Raw genomic sequence first — 17,703 nt, 5'->3', positions numbered from 1 at the left:
TCATTATTTCTAAGTGCCAAGGATGGAAAGCGCCATTCAAAGCCACCCCGGGCACAAAGCCAGAAGACTGGAGCCGAGTTTGACCCCGTTCGTCATTATTTCAGCTGAACAAACAGTATCTTTTCCATAACTATTTATTCGGTAAGAAACTCGCCCCACAGAGTTTCAATGAGAAGGATAAATCACGTATGACCTGGGAAGGGAACAGGAGCACCCGATTTGAGAAATGCCTGAGCTTTGGTCCCCAAAGCGAGCGGCCCGGCTGTGCTTCCACGGCACAGTGGGTGCTTGCGTGTGCAGAGCAGCACAAGGGGGGCAACAAAATAAATTAAGCGGACTTGTTCTTTGGCACTCCATAAATCCTCCACGCAGACGGGTTTACAATTCAGGTGCGAAGGTACAAGACCCTTGCTCCGCTAAGTGCTAACCAGCCTCTGGTTAAGGAACCATTCCCAGCAGAACTTTATATTTGGTTTGGGATTAGAGAAATTATTTTCCCTCCCCCTCACATACCTTCGACACGTGTGGGTGCCCGCAGCGCAGCTTACAGCTGGCAGGCCGCTGAATCAGAAATTAGAAATGGAAGAGACGTATGCGGTCATCGAGGCCGGCTCGCTGCCATGGCGAGATGCTCTCGGCAGCGTGATCCTGCTGCTCACCAGCGCCCGCGCTCTGCGTCCTCCCGGCCACGCCAGCAGCAGCCACAACACGTACCGAGGGCTGGATATACTTTAATGGGAATATCATCTATTAGAACAGTCTCCTTAGAATAACAGTATTCTTATCAAGGAGATCTCTTTGAACTTTGAAGTCCCTACAAAGCACTTAAGTGTTGAAAAGACAGACATCAGAATATAAATTTCAAGTTGAATCAAACAGCAGCTTATAATAGTTTATGACCAACATGAGTAATCAGCTTAAGTGTCTATTAACTGTATTCAGAAACAGAACACTTAATTTATGTTTAAGTTAATTATAGACTAGCACAGCTTCCAACAATAGAAGAGGCTATTTAAGCCATGTACTTCCAAATAAGAAAAAATAGTCTGGTCTTATTTTAAAAAATTAGTATTCCAAAACACATATAGAAGGGACCATTACTTTCTGCATGACATAACACACCAAACTTGAGAAAGATAGCAGCTTTAAGTATCCAAATTAAAAATAAAAATACTGTGATTACTGCACAATCATGAAGATGCTAGAAGACCAATATTATGGTCATAGACAGCTTAAAAATAGTTAAATCCTAACAGAAACATGCATCTGGTCTCTTCTTGAAAGAGACACGAAGAAGGTAATTATAATGACACAGCCAATAGAGCGAGTGACTGCCCTGCTCTCGTCAGTGAAGAATGAAGATTTTATGGATATGGGGCTGGACGATCCAGTGGAAAATGTACCCATTTTGTTGAAAGAGTTACAGGAGAGCTGCAGCAAAACTGGCTTCTGGTCCTATTAAAACAAAAATTTCAGCCTCATTAGCGTCCGTGCTCCAGGCAGCATTTAAAAAGAAAGAAATGCATGAAATTGTAGCCCCAGCTTTGGTAACGCCCGGCTGCAGGGCCCCTGCTGCAGCAGCTGGCTTTGCTCAGCACGGCCACGGTTCTGAAAAAACTCTGGGTAAACTTCTTTAGTTTCCCCACGGCTCAAGGGGCCGGCAAACCCTCTGGCCACGCAGAGGGCACGCACCCGCAGAGGGGAGGCTCGCGGCCCTCTTTTGCCTTCCAAAGTTCGCGGCAAGAAATTAGTAACAGAGGTGGGCACCTGAGCAGACACCCATTTACCTCTCCTCCGGGGAAAACCGCCGTTCATCAGCCAGTATTTCTGCTTGAACAAGAGCAGGGTCCCTCCGAGCCGTCCCAGCCGTTCCCGCTGCCCAGCTCACCAGCCGTGAGGCTGACCAGGCTGGTGCCGTAACCGGGAAGCTCATTTTGCCAAGTTTTTGGCATCTTCACTCAGGAAAAAAACACATTTGTGCTGAAAACGTTTGTCTGATTTTTTCAGGCTACATCAGCTGACAAGCAAAAAAACATGATGTACTGTGTTTCTCCCTATGAACTCTGTCCCGCCAAAGCCTTTCGACCAGTACAAGCACAGGACCATTGCCACTGGACGTGCTGGTAATATTTATTTCCCAAGAGCAGAACTATCACCTCCACAGCATTTCCGCACACCTCGAGCCAGGAAACAAGTGACTAAGTGTAGCAATCACTAGGCTACTGATAAATCTCTTCTAAGTCCCTTTCATCTTCTAGAGCCATACCTCAAAGGCAGCAGATCATTAAGCATCTGAGTTAGAAGCACCAGCAAAGCAAAACTTTTACAGTTTTAGCAGCTTTTACTCTCTGGGCTTTTTACCGGCTATTATGGCATCCACAGACGCAGAAGAGTTGTAGTGCTCGTCTTCAGGCCACTGCATCGCACACGCAACATCGAACACGTGGAGGGAGAAGGAGCATCTTCGGTTGGCTGGGCTCCCTTTGTGCAGCCTCCAGCCTGAAACAGTCTTTGATGGGGCAATGTCCTGCTCTCAGCAGGCTGAGGCTGCTGTTCTCCCCCTTTGGCTGATGAAGATAGAGCTTCTTTTTATATTAAGTGGTTGGATTTGATGATAGGAGCTCTGGAAAAAGACTGTTCGCTTTACAATGACCTACAAAGAACTATACGTTTACCCCATATCTGACTTTTTTTAAAGTCATCATCAGTGAGGAGTAATTCCTTGCAGCTCTCCTGGCAGACAGCATCTCTGCGGGGACTGGAGCAGCGGCAGCACGAGGATCTGAGCAGTAACACTTGGGTATGTTAGACTGAAAAATCTGTCAGAGCTTAAAATTCTGGGTTATTTCTGCTCTGCTCTACTGGATCGGGGTTACGTTGATTCATTATTCAACATCAGCTACATTCAAGTTAAAGAATTGTGTTTACTAAGGGCATAACTTTGGCTACCAGTAAAATTCTCTGCCAAATCCTAACACAAACACATACGTGTTTCAGGAACACAAGTCCGGACCCCTCTGCATCTTTTTTAGTATCTCATTAAATAGAAAAAGAGATGCTCTAGTCTCCAACTCTTCAGGCAGAAAATATTATTTCCAGCATCAGCGTAAAGGGGAAAAGATGCCGTGAGCTTTTCTCCTCTGCTTCAAACTGAGAGACTTTCCTGCAGTTTCCTGATCCCGTATCAACACTCCTCTCTGCTAAAACCAGTCTCCTTTCTCACGTTCTGCACTGAAGCCTTCACGTGCGCTTTTACCAATACCTACATGAAGACTCTATTGAACAATAAAACCTTTTTCTTCCTTCTTTCCCATGCAAATTTTCTCTTTTTATTAAGACAGTTGTATTCTGGTGCAATGTCCAAGAAACCACATAATTATACTTGCAGTATATTCCAGGTTTGCCACAACTAAGCAAACCTTCATTAAGCCCTTGGTAATTTCAAAAGAATTTAGCCAATACCAAAACAAAGGAGGCCTCATGTCAACCGCACACACTGTTCCCATGCAAACACTACATGGAGACAAAGTGACTGTAAAATGGGTTTATAATGGCAGTAACTATTGTTCATTTACGTTTTGAATAAATAACGGCGAGCTACTGGAAGACGACTGCAATTAAAAGTAACACAATTGAAGAGAACGCACTCTCTAGCATTAGTTACAATTCTTTGGAATTTTTTTTTTTTTTAATCTTTATTGGGACCAGTATTACCACCAGCCAGCTCTCAAGCCTAATTGCAGGAGACAGGTCTAGACGAGTGAGAAACGAGGACCTTCTCTGGACGTGTGCCGGCCGCAGGAACCTCCCGATCCACCCAACCGACGGCCCTCGTCCGCTCAGAGGCGGGCAGCTGCCAGCCATCGGCGAGGAGCATCCCCGCCGCCGTCCCGGCGGGAGGGCGGCCGCGGCAGCAGGTACGAGCCAACGCCTGTTGGCTTTTCCTTCAGCTCTCACCCAGCTATTACGGACGAGAACTTAGACAAAAAATGATGTTGGCAACGGCTGGATTTCCCTCCTCGGACGCGGCAGCAGGGCTGCACCCCCATGGGGGGCACAGACCAGTCTCACCAAGCACACCGGCCGTCAGATGCACCTGTGAAGGGCTGACCGGCTCTGCAAAGCTCAAACCCGCTACACAAGCGGCTTTCCGCAAACCCTCCTCGTGTGAAGGAGCAAGAAAACAGCTATGAAAAAGTTATCAAAACAAAGGGAAACCGTGCCTCTCAGAAATCCGCATCCTGGAGGGACATGCAGCTGCCGACCACCTCGTCAGGCAGAACTTGCCTTTGGCAACCCTGGCCTCCTCGCTGGCTAACGAACACTTCACACCCCAAACCAAACCTTTCCTCTGCCTTCACAAACAAAGGGATTTGCTGAACTATTGTGGACGAGAAGCCTACTTTGGGCTATGAAGGTTCAAATACTGGATTTCTATTCTGTTTCTAGATTAGCATAAATATAGCGGGTCTGAGATGCCCAATACCACTAGTGACAGCTTCCAAAAAGAGATGCAGCACGTCGCCTGGCCCCACTGTGACATTCGAGGGCAGGGTGATGAGCAGAGCACAGCACGTCGCTTCCCCCCATGAGCACAGCCTGGGAAAAGCGGTTTACTCACAACCACTTGCTGCTTCTCCATCTGAGCATGTTTCCGAAGGTGTGGGAGAGACTCCGTGAAGGTCCCAGCAGACCAACAGATTCACATCAAGGTGCTAAATTTACTTTACAAGCAGTGCAGATTTCAGTCAACTCCCCCACTATGAATTGCTTCTTAGCCGTGCCCAGGAAACGATGGATGTCCCGCAGGCTGGGCCACCAAGCTGACATTTGTGAGAGCTTCAAGTCCCTGCCCTGCCAGAGGACTTCCTGCATGCAATGGTATCTCTGCACTTCAGTCCTCATTTGAAACAGGAAGACTAGGGCTTATCCACATCCTACAGCGTTATAAGGTTAAATATACTAGAGACGTTCCCAGTGCAGTCGTTTGGCAGAGAACCCACCTTTGCTCACAGGTCCTCTCTGGACTTTAACCAAGGAGCAAGAGTTGGGTTTGTTTTAAAAATTAATCTTACCTGCGTGAATGGCAGTTTGAGAGTTTCACCCACTCCCACAATTGCAAGAGTGAACAAATTACACATTTAGAAGTGGAAGAAGGAAGAGGGGGGTGAAACGTCCCCCTCCCCTCGCACCTCGGGCAGCCTCCACCCCGGTACAGATGCTCTCGGCACGAACCAAGAGCGGTGCAGCCCACATCCCCTGCATTACTCGCTGGCTTTCCTGCTCCTTCTCCTACGCAGAGCCCGGCGAAGTCGGTTCTAGCTGAGGTGCCGGATCCTCCCCCCACTCCCGGCCTCAGCCTCTCAGGAGGGCGACAGGGCGATTGTAACGCTGGGATTTGGGGCTCAGGGTACCTGTGCAGAGCCTGACTGTTGTTCTTACAGAAGACTTGGTGTAAATAGGCTGGGCCAGAAGTTAGCCAAAGGCTACCGAAAAGAGGAAAGGCTGGGGTGAGCCACTCTGCAGCGGGGAGCCTGCCGGGGTAAGCGGTATGCCTCCTTATAGCACAGTCACAGGGAACAGAAAAGCATCTCAGACATTTCACCTTGTTAGGCTGAGTGGCTGAAAATAGCCACAAGATGAAAAACAAACCAGTTGGACAACTCATCCAAACGGTAATGCTAAAGCAAACACTGAGCAGCAAGCTGGAGGCGGGGTGCAGGAGGAAGACCGAGCTGTCTTCTGACTTGAGCCATCGGTGCGTGGAGCCCAGAGCGGTGTCAGAAGACAACGCCACTTGTCACTGCAAAAGGGACATCTCTTCTAGCGCCGGCTGCTTAAGCTCCCTCTGTAACCCACGGAAAGGAACGGTGTTTCTGGAGAGCAATCCCTCCATCTAACACAGGTAGATGAAACAACCGTATGAAGATACAAGACTAGATTAGACTAGATATAAGGAAGAAATTCTTCACTACGCGGGTGGTGAGACACCAGCGCAGGTTGCCCAGAGCGGTGGTAGATGCCCCTGGGAACATTGAGGTCAGGTTGGACGGGGCTGCGAGCAACCTGATCTAGTGGAGGATGTCCCTGCCCACAGCAGGGGGGTTGGAGTAGATGGCCTTTAAAGGTCCCTTCCAACCCAAACCCTTTTGTGATTCTAAGCTACCCATCTCTGCAGTGATGGCCCAGGAATGCTAGACAGTTAGATTAAGACACAACTTCTAAATGACAAACTCAAAGGGTTGAACTTCACCCTTACAAAGTCACATAAGCATGAAACATTTTTTCTCCTTTCCCAAGAGGAAAAAAAAAAAGAAAAAAAAAAGATGTAGGAGAAAAAAATAACAAAAGATCCCACCTCCCACTTTTCATATCAACAGCTGTAAGCAAAACTTTTGCAGAATTCATCCTGCTATCTGCAGAGTGGGAGAGGTGTGCTGAGTGCCCCCAAATATGCCTTTCCACCTCTTTTCTTTTTTAATGATAGAACAAATTAAACCAAATAAGGAACAGGAAAACCTATTTCTCTACAGAACACGGAATGCAAATCTTTGGGAAACGTCTTGGCCCACAAGAAACCACCAAGAGCCGCACGATCCTAGGCATGCCACGCTATGGGATGCTCGGCAGCTGTGGTGCTGCCCGCATCTGACACAGCCCTGCCTCTCCTCCGGCTGCAGGAGAGACCCCCGAGCCGCCGCTCCAGCCGGGGCAGCACGTTTCACCGCAGAAGCCCCGCTGCTCTCCCAGCAGCTGCCGAGGGCTTTTTGGATAACCCAGTGGTTTCCAAAGGTTTGCGTGATGATAACAAATGGGTCTGCTCCAGCACAGGGACAAGCCTCCAGGAGCAGTCTTAGCAAGCGCCGAAGGAAGGCACAAGCAGGGTGGTGCTCCCACGGCTCTTGGAGGCACCGAGGCTCCGCAGCACTGGAGCATTCCTCTGGTTTCCAGCGATCGTGGCCATGGCCAAGGTGACCCCGGCACCCCTGTGCTCTGCCAGGGCCAGGAAGACAGCACCCGAGGTGGGACGAGGACAGCACCCATCACTGCCCCACACCGCAGGGCTGCCAAGTGTGTTGCCGTCACCATTCCCACAAATGCGTCAGCATCTTCTAAGTTAGTTTTCACACTTCCCAGTTTCACACCTTCTGGAGTATCTCCTCCTTTATTCAGAGGGCCTGCAGGACACAGCTTAATCAAACAACTCTTCCTAAAGTAAGCCAAGCTGCACCAAGTGCAATTTCAAGTTGCCACCCCAGATGGAGGCTGAGGAACCTCTTCATCTTCTCAGCAGGGTGGGAGAGGGTGGCAGCTCACACCACTTGGGCCACCCACAGCCAAAGCCAGCCCAGGGGCTCCCCGCCACGCAGCCCGCCTGGCAGAAGGGGTCTCCAACGCCTTTTGCCTTGAGGCTCGCAATCGCATCCCACTACAGGTCACCTCTGGGGGGGAGCCAGGAACCGAAGAAGCCACGCTCGCCCTCCGAGACCACGGGCATCTGCTACAGAGCAGAGGTGGGGGCTGCTCCGGCAGAGCCCAGCGCGATCCTACACCAGCAAATCCCTCCAGGGCGTCACCAAGCTGCAATATTTTTGTGCCTCAGTCCGGGTTTAGGGTGCTGGGGCTTGCCCTGGGGGGGAACCAGCCCATGCCCTCCTGTGCAGAGGGGTGCAGCTAGGTGTGCAAGGGCTCACAAATCACGCAGCTAAAAGCACGGGCATAGACAAGACATTCTTTTCTGATCCTTTCCACGGTTTTTAAAAGAAAAAAAAAAATTTCTACTCCTCATTTTGTAGTTTGAAGATACACCGTGAAATAATAGGGAACATGGAATCGCTATCTCCTTTCTGATCTTCAATCAACCATTTTCACATAAACACTTTTATTCCTGATTTATTTATATTTACTTCCTACAAGCTTAATGCCACTGATGACCGGTCAGAATCTGATCCAGCTGTAGAAATATCAAAAAGAGGAGAAAGCCTGAAGGCTCCAGGGGGACTGTACAGCCTGTTAACACCATCGCTTTTTTCCTTCGGCAATAAGCTGTAACAACCGCCACCAGTCCTCAGTGCTAGCTGACATCCTCAGCAGGTAGGAAGAGCCATCGGGTGCAGGGTTAAGAAGGAGTAATACGTCAATAGGCTGACTGTTCTGGAGGTTATCCTCACCGTACTTGAAATCCTGGAGCTTTTCAATAATAACCACAAGTCCTCCAGGCCAGCACAAGATGAGGTACTTTGATTTTTGCCTTTAAACTGCAAAGCAGCTAGAATCAAAAACACTCGGGCGGCATTAATAATAGCAGCTGCTTGGAAAATAATATTTTTAGAAATTATTTCTCCCCCCTCCAAAAATTAGATTTTATCCTGGATCTGTCTATCTATATCAAGGAAAAAAAACAACTTTTTTTCTTTGGCTTACTCACATTAATTATGTACTGGCACTCTTACAAATCTAAACATACGCATTGCTTAGCAGGTTTAATCCTGAATTATTTCTCCCTTTTCTGCAATACAAAGCTTAACTTGAGTAGCAAAGGGGCAGACTGTTCAAACAAGCAAGCTGTTCATTTGTAATTCAGACAAGGAACATTCTTAAAGTTCTCGTGTTTATTATGTTTCTATCCTCGGAGAATCGCAGAATTTCAGGCACCAGAGCTCAAAACCCGAAGGAATGAATTAAACTGACCTTAAAACTCTGCCCTTCGGGGAAAAAGATGTAAGAAATACTTCGCTACAAAAATAGTGTCTTTTTGTGCAAAACATGTGGCACGAGCGTGTGTTTGTTAACAAACATCACTGTTTCCTATGAGATTGCTACTGCTTCCACTTTCTGAAGGCCGGGATCAATAAAGCCGCCTGTAATTTCCAAGCCCTGGAAGAGGTGAAGGGACAGCGCAATTAAGACGACGTAGAGCTCCTGGGTAGAATAAAGTGCACTTACAAAGAAGCGCGGTATTTGCCTCCATGGATCCTGCAAACGTCTCTTATAGCAAAGGTTAGCAACATAGATACTTGCCAGACAGAGAAACAACATCTCGCACTGGTGAGAGAGCCGCTTCAACGAACACTTGCTGGTTCCCAAAGTCAGCCTGCACAGATGTCCGCCATACAGAGCGAGCTAATGCATTTTCCAAAGTGGAAAAAATAGGTTACTTAAAAATAGGTCCATAATCCAAACAAACAAGCATCCCGATACTATTTCATAAAGATAAAACAAACAAGCATAGACAATTCACATACAAAAACATGTGCAGTTATCTTAATGACTTCCTTATGTTCCTCTGACGATTTTCATATCGATTGTAGAGGTGGGTACTTCATCCTGTAACTGCCAGTAAAAACAAACATTTCAGGTGGGCAGAGTCGTGCCATCGCTCCAGTTATCACCCGGCTCCCCAGCAGGGACAGCACAGAAAAGCTCACCTCAATACACAACCGCATCGACCCCACTCTCGCAGCTAAGAGGTTGGTATTTATTTAGTTTTAGTAAGTTAAAGGAATAATTCACCAGTAACACTCCCACCGTGGTGCCCAACACGCAGCTCCCCGGTGAGCCGCACTGCACAATGCTGCTTTTTAACATGCAGGCTCGCAGTTTGAGGCAGAAGCTTCTCAAGGCTCACATGCGCTGCAGGGCTAACAGAGCAATGGCTTAATTAAAGAGTCCATCGTCCACGCCTGCCTGAAGGCCAGCATCAACTGCTAAAAAATGAACCAGAGTTATGGAGGTGCCAGAAAATTAATCACACAGGACTGCGGGGGCTGATTAAAATGAAGGAAAAATTAAAGCCTGCCAGAGAGACCCACTTGGATCAGTTCACATGAGCAAAGGCAGACGGGTCAGCAAGATGGCCATTGCCTATAGACGCATAAAACCCCTCTCGAACTCCAGAAGCAAATTAAAGTCCTCGGGGCGGGAGGTGGGGAAACAGAAGGTCCCAAAGGCTGTACTCTGTAACATGGAGAGAGCGTAAAAGAGGCCAAAAAGCCACATTATTAATAGCACTTGACTATGATATAACAAAGGGTGATCAAATCTCCTTTTCCAGCCGCGGACCAGAGGGATTCCCAGCTCGCTCTGCAGACCTTCACCCAAAGAGCAGCTCAAGTCCTGTCTCCCGTTTCCAGCCCGGCCCTGCCGCAGCAGGTATCCGCAGTGCAGTTCAACACAGCCGGACAACCCAGGGAAGGCGTACCCCACCAGGTACAAAAGGGATCATTCCAGCGGGAATCCCAGAGCTGCCCCAGTAAGCACCACAATGCCCCAGTCTCCAGCTTGCTCTGCCTGCTTAGGAGTTTGTTTCTCCCTATCTAGCTTTGTTTTTAAAGTAAACCTAATTAATGAAGTAAACAGTTTTTTCACCACTAATCGACTGTGCAGTTAGGACTTTCAAAAACAAAATGCAAGGCCGGTTACATTCAAGCAGCTGAAGGCAGCAAAAGGGTAACCAAGCTCAGCACTGAATCTGGGCTTGGAGAACTACAACGGGACAAGTGCCACCACCGGCGCCTTTTTTTAATCAGCGCAGCCTCCAAGTTGAATAAGCAGAAGGAGAATTTTTAGAAGCACAGAGATATCCTCATGGAAAACTGTTGCTTTTCAATCACCTGCTCATACATCCTCCTTTTAACAAACCAACCCACATGGAATTACACCAGGATGCCCTTTCACTTCCCTTCCCTCACCTAAAACCAGGCAGATCTTGAAATAAAACTGCACGATAACGCAGTTCCCCCTGCAGTGTCGGTCTAAAGCCAAGCGTGCACCGGACAGGCATCTGTCCCCTGCCCGGAGGAAGAAGAGGTGAGAGCACTTAGCGAGGAGACAATTATGATGTACCAATATACACCAAGTAGCCCGCGAGCCAAACACAAACTGAGCAGGCAACAGAAAACCAAATCTTTTTTTCATGCTTACTACCTTTCAGATGAGGCACGCTCCATTTCACCACGACCATCAAAGCATCACAGACCCTGCCAGCCACAACATAAGGGACGTCAGGAGGCTTCAGCACACGTTTTTTGTTTCATTCCCTCCTGAGAGGAAAGGACAGACAGGAGATTGCTGCTTTGGACTTCTGCGTGTGCGCACGGGTGCGTGCGTATCCCTGCCTCACCTTAGGGAAGGCCAAACCAAAAGGCACGGTTTGAAGCAGGGTACAAAGAAAGGCTGCCGTGGTCTTTTTCTTTTTTTTTCCTGTGGGAGTTCATTCCAGGACTGCACATTCAGGGAGGAACCCGAGTTACACCTTGCTCCGCGCTGTGTGCGATGGCACGGCCCCGCACAGCCAGAGCTGCTCCAGGCTGCCACGGACTGCAGGGGACAGAGAGACCCCCCCCAGGTTGTAAGGTGCAGCCCTGAGAAAAGAGGATTTGGCGATGAAGACACCGAAAAGGCTCAAAACGCATTCAGGCTCTGTTTCCAGTCACATGCGAGGTCTGTTTTCTTCCCCAGGCATCTCCGGGCCACCGGGGTCGGGCACGATGCAGGGTTACCCGGATCCCTGCTCCGATGCTCGGGACCATGCCCCGACAGCTCAGCCTCCCCCCACCACGCTTTCCAGGCGGTCAAAGTTAAAGTCAGGTTTTTCTCTCTCACTGGGACGCAGTGAGGGCAAAGGCCATAAATAGCTTGGAAAGTCTGAACACGAGCTTTGTACGTACTTCGCCGGCACAATTCCTGAGAAAACAAATACCCCAGAGAGCTCACCTCCCCCGCTTCCCTCCAGCCCCGTGACAGCGGACAGCGTCCCGGCGGCAGCACTGCGAGCTCCACCAGCAACGCTGCCCGTGTGAAAATACTACCTGGGAGGCACGTGAGGCATGAAGAAAGTTGCTTTTCAAAATAATGAAGGAGAAAAAAAAAAAAAATCCACGCTGCGATCCAGCTGAGCATCGCTCCAGGTTTCTGGGCCAACTCAGGGAACAGAGTCAGCAGGCAGGAGCCAGGAGCTCCCCAGCAGCACTACCAGCCCGAACGCATGCCCATCCAGCCCTGCTCCTCTTCTACACGAGGGTGCACTTTGTGCCAAAAGACAACAATTTCTCCAGCTCTCAGAACAGTGATTCCTCACGATGAGTTTCATTGCTAAACAAAGTAAAGGCTGTGCAATCCACTGAGGTTTCCAATGAAGCTGGTAAAGAACATTGACTACTTCCTGGCACAGTCTTCCAAGTATTCTCCAAAACTACTTCTTCTCCCTGGCCCAGCCCGAAGCTGCTACTCGCATGTGCGAATTCTACTCGGTGAAAGTGCATACCTAGAAAAAATTAACTGCCGCTAAAACAAAAGGCACCGTAGCAAAATCCTTCTAGTCCTGGAGACAAAGACTCCTTTAAAAAGCATTTCATCGTAAAGCAAGAAAAGCTTAGCAGGTCATTGTATTTCACGAACTCCTCCAGGTCTGTGGGAAAGACGGGGTTGCAAGAGTTACTGCAGGGAAGGTGCGTTCTGACAAGCCGGGTCGTGTACTTCCTCGAGGCTGCGGTCCAGGGCAGGCTACAGGAGGGTTCGGAGGTTTCCAGCACACTAATAGGGTGGATGAAATCCTGCAGTGGTTCTGTTTACACAGCACCAGGAGGTTAAGGAACATCAGAGAGCAGCCAGATCAATGGTATCTCAATCGGCTGCTTGCATCTTAACACCACCAATTTTATGCTGATCTGACTTCAAATGATAAGACTTTTTCTAAAGGCAACTCATAAAATCATCTTACTTGCTGCAGTGGATTAAATCAGAGGCTCTGGCAAAGGAATAGAGGACAAATGTAGATTTTGGCATCATGGTGGGTGACGTAAACTTCAGCACCATGAAATAAATGCACTAACATAATGTTTCATTAACTAAGCAACTGGCGATGCTAACATTTTAATTGGTAGATAAAGAACTAACCATCCATTTGTGTTCCCACCTTGCAAGATTACTGCATCAAGCTTTCAAAAGACACCACTAAGTCCACACTCTCTTCATACGTCAAAAGATTTCACTGCAAGTTCAAAGTCCAAGAACAATCACTCTCTAAGCTAAAGATTTTGTAGCAAAGGATTAGCTTTCAATAAAACCCTGCATCTTCCAATGACAAGTACAGGAGTTCTCAATTGCAGTGCTTGGACACAGCATCTTCATCCAGGAATTTATTTCCCCCATATCAAATTAACACTAGTTAAAAGCTTGTGGCTGTAGCCCCCCTTCATCATCACACTTACTTTGTTAAACATTGATGTTCCTTGTTTTTATATGTGGCTTAGGCTCAAAGCGCTACAGGCAAACACAATAACTCTGAGGATACGCGTTCAGGTTTTCTTTTGATACCATCTTAATATTTTTGTGATTTGTGTTCTGGTAACACACCGACCCTCCACCCCTGGCAGGGGTAAGCATCCCGCGTGTTAAACACCACCTGAACAAGAGCAAAGACGACTCCAGAAATCTTGTGACTGAGGAATCAAGACAGGGAAGCGGGAGACGGGCGCAGAGAGAATGAGAAAGGAAGGGGAAGAGGAGCTGTTGTGCCATGGCAGAAGTAAACACCCTGCCCTGTGCCACCACTGCACCAGAGGGTCCAGCCCCTCTCCAGCCCCTCGGGCTCCGGCTCCCGCGTGCAGCACCACCTGGGCACATGAGGTTTGTGTGGCCCAGAAAATGAGTCAATCTCATCACGCTACCCAGAGCCCATCTTTTAACTGCTGCAGAAAAGAGAGACAGGGAAAATCCACACCAGGATCCCTAATCTGTCTGAATGATGCCAGAACAGGGACCCAAACGAGACCCCAGACCTCCTCTAGCACAGGCAGAGCGGGGCAGATATGGCCCCACATCCCTACAGATGAACGATCGCAGAAAGCAGTCTCAATATGAAATGAAATAAGGCTCAGGGGAATGCAGACTTGTACTATTTCCATATTATTGTACAGAGACAGAGCAGGTATGAATCCAGCAAAGCAGACAGCTATAGATGCAAGGTATCACCACTAAGGGAATCAGGAAAGAATCCCAGTCATGCAAAGCCCAGCCCCTTCAGTCAGTTTTCCTTGGATCTCCTACAAACACACCTGAAGCCCAACCTGAAGGTCCCCAACATTTCACTATCCACCCGTGCTGGTCTGCACACAAGGCAATCAAGTAAAAAATTAAGAAGAGCAACCTCATTGGTACCAGTTAACGTGATTTAATGAAAAACAGACTATCGAGCAAGCTTACTGTTTTTATTGAGATAAAATTTTAAAACTTTTGACCAAAACAGCTGATGGTGCACATAAAACTTTTGTAAAACATTTGACATAACCCCACACAATGCTCTGATAAGGACTATTGCCAATAGAAAAATGAACAAAACCTGCATTAAATAGGTTGGACTCGAACAACTGACAGATTACAGCAAGTAACTGGAAATAGAAAAAAAACCTACCACCTGACAGTAATATTCACAATGATGTCCATGAGGAGCCTCTCTTGCCCCTTTTAGAGGGGGTTGTACGACAGAGCCGAGGGCTGGAAGCTGCGGCTGCACAAATTAATGCTAAAAATAACTGCCAGCGGGTGAAAACAATAACGGCAGGGTGACTGTCAGCACATCCTGCGCAGTGGTGGAGGGACCAGCCGCCTTCTTCGTGACACCATGTTTTTCTAAAACATGTGCTCTAGCCCAAAAAATAGGCTGCTGGGAGATTTGGGAGGTCGAGCACCTTTTGGGGTCTGCACTGCTCCGGGGGTTGGACTGTGAACCGGCTGTCCTTGGCTCCAAAACACACACCACCTCCGTCTCAGTTTCTATGCCTTGTGAAATGGCTCCTGTGCTTTTGAGCGTAACCAAACTTAAATCTGACATAGGCAGGAAAAGATTAAAGATTACGCACTCACTAGCAACGCTTGCCTTTGAACAAGTCAAAGCCAGGAGAAAATCTGATTTTCCCTGGCGTTCGGTCATCAACTCCGATTTTCCTCCATGAATAAAACCACCCATTTCAACCTCTTACTTAAAAAAAAAAAAAAAAATCTTAGGAATCAGAAAGATACACTAATCCTCGATAAGGCATGCCGATGCATCCCTTGAGTGTGCACAGGAATCTAAGCAACCGAGCCTAATGAGCAAACACTGCTAAAACCCACACTTCTGCTCTCCACAAACACGACTTTCCTGAATCTCCTGAAAAATTTCATTGTTCCAGGGAAAAGTGATTGGTGCTGTCAATTTTTTTATCATTAAAATCATGCCATGTCGGGGAAAAAAAAAAAAGAACCCTTTCACTTTCGAAAACGCATCAAAAATGAACCCTTTCACTTTCAAAAATCCAGCAAACACCTATTTCTGCTCCACGGTAAGAGCCTGTGCTGCTGCAGACCTGTGTGCAGCCAACACAACCCCTGTTTTCTGCTTCCAGGGAACACGTAAGGAAAAGTGTCATGTGCTATCTGAGGATATTCACTGCACTGAACTGCAAGCAACAGCTCTAAAAGCTAAAAAGCAAATGGCCAAGCGATCTCAGAGGACGCATTAACTTTAAGCTGCATTAGCAGAGTGCAACGAGCACCACCGAACTTCCCAGCTACCCCCACAAGGGACGCGGTGCAGCTACACTGCGAGTTACCCACATTCAGAGCGAACAAATCCCTTATTGACCGCATTCATCTGCGCATTTTGGGTTTCAAGCTGGAACCAGCTATTCCCTCACAAGGTGCCACATGCCACTCTGCAGGCTTTTAAACCCAGGAGTAACTAGAACATACCAATTGTGAAAAACCAAGAGTAATGAAAAGCTCCTCTTTTGCAGGAAGAGCCCACCTGTAGGTGATTCTATTAAAGAGACCAGGTCTCTGGACTGCTCCCTGCCTGCCCTGCTCTGCCTCTGCTCAGAGAGAAGAGCAAGTCAGCAGCTGAATCACCAGGGCTGCCACACGTCTGCAGGGCCTCCAAAAATAACTCATCTGGAAATTCCTTGGAGGCATAAACCTTGCTTCATCAGGACTGCAGAGATCCAGTTTCCTTAATGGAGCAGACTGGATGTGAACAGGCCTAAGGATTTAGGATCACTTATAGAGAATATAAAAAGCAACTTCTTACAGAACAGCTAGCATGCAGTCGGTTTCAAGAAAAACAAAGTAAGTCACATAAATCATCACGTTGCCCAGATGAAACAATCTGCCTGCCCAGGAATCAGACACCGAGTTCCCGATCGTTCGCCTGATACTGCGGTTCCAGGGACTTGCCCTGTTCTCACCAGCCGGCTCTCCGCACACAAAGCGAAATGCCTTCTTAGCAACGCCGCTGCGGCAACTTTCATCTGTATTAACGTGAACGCCCACACCTGCACCTTCCACCGTAACCAAAAACCCTCCGTGAGCCCCGGGCCCCTGCTAACACACCAGCCCGAAAAGCTCGGCGAGGGAGCAGCCTTGCACCCACGCGGTGCCAAACACAGCACCTCCCCGCCACAACTAGGCTTCAGAGGTGCTCGCCGCCTTTTTTACCGCCCTGAACCGGTGCGCTGTCCCTCGTGGAAGCCTGTGCCAGGTGGGACCCTCCGGAGCGGATCCAGGCTGAGGATGGCGGCGGTGGAGGCGCGGAGACACCCAGATGCTGACAGCTCTGCTCGCTGCCGAGCAGAAAGTCGTGCTCAGACGGGCTGGCCCGCGCCCAGGCCGGCAGTGCTTCAGCTTCGGTGGGAGTTTTCCCCTTCAGAAGCCAATTTATTTCTTCACCTGCAGTGCTCACAGGACACAACTCACCGAGTTTTTTGTTAGCGTGCCAGAACTCAGCGCTGATGCAACGAAAAGGCGCAGAGCTGAGGATTTCTGTTTCGCTACCGACAATTAAAAGCAGGTTTTAATCAGCAGGCTCCCAGCTCTGACCTCAGGGACTGTCACAAGGACACAGAGCAGACACCAGTGCCTACGGTGGTTGCACCAATTCCCGGCCCTCCGCCGAGGCTGGCTCGGCAACAGCGTGCCACTAAAGTCTGGCTCCCGGGGGGAAAATCCAGCCAAGCCCGCAGGGGCTTGGGCTTCTCCTTTCTTCTTTGCTGGGTTGTTGGCTTTTGGGGCAGAGGGGAGGGAAATAAGGGGAAAAAGAGAATAGCTGGCTGTTAGGTCCTTGCTACCTCTCCTCTTCAGGGCCGAGAGGTGGGAAAAGCTGCCCCCGGAGCAGGACGAGGACAGGAGGCATGCCAGGGTCACACAACCCTCGGGACCCCTCACCCCCAGCCCGCTGTCTCCCCAGCCGGGCTGCCCGCTGGGAACGTCCTTAAAAAAAACAATTAAACACAGGCATTTTCTGAACACACCGAGTCACGATCCAAAACTCACTGCAAAACACTCTCATTACCAAATAGCCGGAGTCCATTGCAAAAATAAACAGGGATTATTTTTGGTCCTTCGACCCTTGCCCTGAGCGCTGCGGGTTTCCGAACCAGGGCCGGGACGCGGCTAGCAGCAGCTCTTGTCTAATAAACCGAGCAACAGCCTCAAAAGCGAGCTGGGGCCGGTTCGCAGTGCACGAACCCGGCTCGATGCCCCTTTGCAGGGAACCTGCTGCCGGGAGCCGCCGGGGCTGGAGGCTTCAGTGCCCGCCCGGATCCACCGGGGATCAGCTGATCCCCGCAGCTCCGACGGGGCCGGGAGCTCTGGGAATCCGGCGGGAGAGAGGCCCCGGGGAGTGGGTTTGGAGGAGGAGAGGGGGGAGCCCGCCGGGACGGCCGGTCT

The 17,703-nt window shown here is 49.0% G+C and overlaps 1 protein-coding gene and 1 long non-coding RNA gene across 9 annotated transcripts in view; both read right to left on the bottom strand.

Moving 5' to 3' along the window:
• STIM1 (stromal interaction molecule 1) overlaps positions 1-17,703 on the bottom strand; it is a 100,033-nt gene that overhangs the window by 81,587 nt on the left and 743 nt on the right. The gene's annotated exons all lie outside the window — the stretch shown is intronic.
• LOC142078034 (uncharacterized) lies at positions 3,294-17,700 on the bottom strand. The gene is made up of 2 exons (XR_012672108.1): positions 9,813-17,700; positions 3,294-9,707 (listed from the first exon to the last, which is right to left on the bottom strand). It is a non-coding gene; the product is annotated as an uncharacterized LOC142078034 (long non-coding RNA).

This window comes from Calonectris borealis, chromosome 1, assembly GCF_964195595.1.
Source record: "Calonectris borealis chromosome 1, bCalBor7.hap1.2, whole genome shotgun sequence".
NCBI lineage: Eukaryota > Metazoa > Chordata > Aves > Procellariiformes > Procellariidae > Calonectris > Calonectris borealis.
Note: the sequence above shows the minus strand (reverse complement) of the source record. Positions and strands in the feature narration are given on the sequence as shown.